We start from the raw sequence: 4540 nt of genomic DNA, 5'->3' as shown, positions 1-4540 counted from the left end.
ACAGCAAAACTAACCAAAATGTTTAAGTACAAAACAGAAATACACAAAATCAGACACACACACACACCCTTCTCATGCCCAGGGTTTGATTTTTGTCACCAATATTGGCTGTGCTACAACCCATTTCTTTAAGCCACAGATTTTCCCTGTTAGGTCCTGACTTTTCAGCTGCCCCAAACAGCTTTCACTCCTGTGACAAGCCTGTCAATTAATCGAGGCAAAACGCAGTCACAGAAAAAAGTGGCCCACATCAGCCAGGCCCCTGAAAGCTTGGATTATAACATAAACCGGGGATTTTACCCTTCCTTCTGATGGATTTCTTGCCAGCTCCACAGCCTTCCTTTTGACAGCTAATTATTTCATTAAACATCTTTCGATGGCTCTTTTTGTTTATCTTTCAACAACTTTAGCGGGTTTAAATCCCACTGACACACAGAGTCCTCTGTTTTCAGGCAGCCCAAGTGTGGAGCGCTGTCAGAATATATTGGTCTTGTTTGATGGGACTTTGGTTAAGGTTTAATCACTCATCTAGCATGGGGTGGGGGGGTTACTGTTTGTGTTTGCATTTGCAGGGGTCAGTGTTTGTGTGAGCTTTATAAAGGCAAAAGGGAAACCTTTGTCATATCTCTATGTGACACCATCTTTGACGGTGTACCCACAGCTAAGGCTCGGGGCGCTCCCACACACAGTGTGTATCACTGACTGTAAATGTTCCCATACAAGTCTTCTAATCTTTGCCTTGACACGAGCAAATTCCAGCTTTTCATACCCACCAGTACGAGTGGTTGTCATTGCACGTCTGTCAAGAATGCACAATGACGGAGGTGCTCTTCACTGTACTGATATATGAAAAAACCTCTAACATTCAGGCACATTGTGCAGAACTCTAAAGATTGTGCCAATTGTGCTGGAGCTGATCTGTCTTTGTGTTTCTGAAGGTTTCAGAAATGTAAAAAAAAAAAAAAAAAAAAAAAAAAGCTGTGATAGTGAAAAGAATATTTGATGAGAACCATAAAAATCAGGCTTTACATTGTGGGCTTCTTAATTAGATTCAGAAGGTTATGTGTAAATAATGTTTAATAAGACTGAATAAGCTGTGTAATCATTGTTATACTTTTCACTCATATACAGAGTCTTTGATGATTAAAAAAAAATAAGAATAAGGTTTGTCTGAAAGTTAAAAGAGATGGAGAGAAGACAGTTACTGGCCTATTAGTATTTCACTGCTGTCTGCCTACCAATCACACAGACTCAAGCTCAAGTTATACTTTCTCTGTAGCCAGAGTGTGTGGCAGAAATGTCCATGTCCTCCTTTGGCTTCGGTCTATGTGTACAGTCTTGACTTGGATATTAACCTTCAAACACCACTGTGGTTTATTCTGAACTGTCCGTTCAAGTCCACGTCAGTTATAGAGGATATCAGGGCCTCTACTGTAGGAATGCTAACATTTTGGAAGTGACAGGGACCAGTGTTTCTTCTCAGGCTGAGAACATAATGTGGTGGACAAAAGTAAATAGTTGGGATTCTCGGCTCATTTCAAATTTTAAAAAATTTCCAATTTTTTGACGTGAGTTTCAGAGTCGCACCGTTTGTCAACCTTAACTCAAACCGAGCAACTCTAATGGACTTAGTCATTTTGCCCAAGACTTTTTGGAGGCTGGAGCAGCAACGAGAAGTCATTTTCCCACTAAATGCAATATTCTGGCTATTTTCTTCGCTTCAATTTCAACAGCATTTCCACACCGACATTTGACAGAACATTAAAACGCAGCACAGGCAGCACAGATCAGATCTGTGCGCAGCAACACTGCAGGAACAGTTGTTAGTAAGTCCCATCAGCTTGTAGGTAGTGTTATATTTCATGCAGAACTAAGCAATCTAACACAACTTATTAACAACAAATTTGAAATCAGGATGACTGATGGCTTTCCACGGGGACAGAGTTTCCTTCAGGAAACTGACATTTCATCTCTAAACAAGGTATCTCTCACTCACACTCTCTCTCTTTCCCTCTCTCACACACATCACACTTCCAGTCGGCTTTGATTGCCTCTCTCCCACCAGTCTATTTGACTGGCCATCACTGTCTCTGCATCTCTGTGTTGCATGCTTCTTTACAGAAGTGAGTGTCTCTTTTGCTTCATGTCTGGTTTCCCACTGGACCCTCTCTGCACTCCAATTAGGTTTGTCACTCAACTACTGTGGATGGGATTAAGGGAAAGACAGAGGGGGAGGGAGGGGGAGAGATACAGAGTTAGAGAGAGCAGGGTGGGTTGGAGCAGCTTTTAGAAATATAGGGAAAAAACAAGAATGTGCACCAGGGCAATACAGAGCCAGAATGAGAGCAAAGGGAAAAAAGAGAGGGGGGAAATTATAGTGAGTACAAGCAAGAGGCTACAAGTGAACAGCTGGATTTGGCCTGGAGGACTTCTGAATAATGTGGTGCCATTAAACCCACTGTCATCCATTCTCCTCCCCTCACCTTGCTGCCTATTTTCCCTGTTTTATCCCTTTACTTTAATATTCCCATAACATGCATACTGTATGCTCTTGCATATTCCGTGAAGCGGATTTACGTCTAGTCAAACCACATATGTACAATAAGCTGCAATGCTGCCTTATACCCCAGCTATTGTAGCGTACAGTAAAAATGTCAAAGCAGTAAACGCTTCCTATGAAGATGTACAGTCTTGTTGGCTTTAGGCAACCCTACATACAGTAATATCGTATAAATATTTGATAGTTCAGATGTTGCGTGTATATTATGTTGATGGTGTTGTTGTTTCCGAGGCGAGGGAGAGATGGAAAAACAGCAGGAGGAGGGAGAACACTGGCAGCTGTTCGACTGTTCGTCAGAGTGCTGGCTGCTCACCTGCCGCTGAACTTTGACCTGGTCATAATGCACAGCTGCTCACCCCAGTAGAGTTATGTCACATGTTGAAAATAAAAGCATTGTAAGTAAGCCAAAATTGTCCAAGAAGACACAACAGAAGCCATAGCAGCTGCATGAGCCAACTTGCTGACATCAAAGACACTGGTCCAAGGAGAAACTGCTTATTTGTTGCCCATCTTGCTTTTTCTTCATAAAAACAAATCAGAACAACGTCACTCAGATCTAATGTCTTAAGATTAAATGTGTTTCATGGCATTCCAACTACAAATATGAAAGGCCATACGCTGATAAACAAGACTAAGAGTCTGTAGCCACGCTAGCGGCTCTGTGAGGCTGTACTTTGACACAACAGTGCCTTGAGCGAAACTCTAACATCCGCATACTAACATGCTCAAAATGACAGGACTATTACTTTGATGTTCTTCAGATGTAATGTTACCATGCTCAGCATCTTAGCCTAAAACACAAAGTTCAGCTGAGTCTAACTGGAATGTCATCAGTTTTCCACGTATTTGGTCAAATTCTATGAATATTTGAGGGTGATAAATGAAAGGACAGGGGATTTAAAGTTATTACTGTTCATCCACTGGGGACCATGACTGTACCAAATTTCACACCAATCAATGCGGTAGTTGTTGAGATATTTCGATAAAATTCTTATGATGGTGCTATAGAAAAAGTCAGGGGGTAGTTTAGGGACCTTTGATATCTGTACAAGATTTCATGGCAATCTGTCCAATAGTTGAAAATGTATTTCACTCTGACCAACCTCATGGTGGTGTTATAGGAACACAAGTCATTAAGATACGTCTTGTGGGAACCATGAATGTCTGGACAAAACTTAGTGCTGATCCATCTGGTAGATGCTGAGATATTTCATTGAATAGGTGAAACATCGGGCTTGCTGATGGCAGTAGAGAAAAATACAAAAGATCACTAAAGACATTAGAAATAATCCTCCAGCGACCTTGAATATCTAAAACAAATTTCAGGGCAATTCATCCAAGAATATTTCACTCTGATACAAACAACTATTCATCCTCTGGGGACCAGGAATGTTTCATGGCAACCCATTGAATTGTTGAGATACTTCCGTCTTGTGCAGTGGTGGACCAACCAACTGATCAGCATTGCTGTCCCCAGAGACATCGTGCGAGTGTGGCCAATAAGAAGAGGAAAGAATGTGAAGTAGAGGACAAACAGAGGAGAGAAAATGAAACCCACTGAACAACATGAGCCCTGAAAGTTTTTTCTTTTCCCATATACTTCTTATTTCCACTCACCCAGACTGCTCTACCTTAAATTAAGGGAGAGTTCAACAAGGCAAGGCTGTGCAATAATTTGAAACTTTAAGAAATATTGAGGCATGACCCATTTACTGCGAGGAGGCAGTCTGCAGTGGTGACTTCAAACAATGTTGTATTTTTATTTGACTTTGCTCTGTGGTCTGCTTCATTGCCTGTAACCTGTTTCTGGGACAATGATTTACAAAACATCCCCCAAGAACGCCAGCAGCCAAGACTTAACAGACTTTTGTAATAATTGATCTTACGATGTTTGATATGAAGGTGAACAGGCTGCAGTTTGTTTTCCTTGTTGGAAATGTTCCAATCACTAGTTTGTGATTTTAAAGAGAAAGCATCAAA

Source organism: Chaetodon auriga, chromosome 4 (assembly GCF_051107435.1).
Source record: "Chaetodon auriga isolate fChaAug3 chromosome 4, fChaAug3.hap1, whole genome shotgun sequence".
NCBI lineage: Eukaryota > Metazoa > Chordata > Actinopteri > Chaetodontiformes > Chaetodontidae > Chaetodon > Chaetodon auriga.
Note: the sequence above shows the minus strand (reverse complement) of the source record.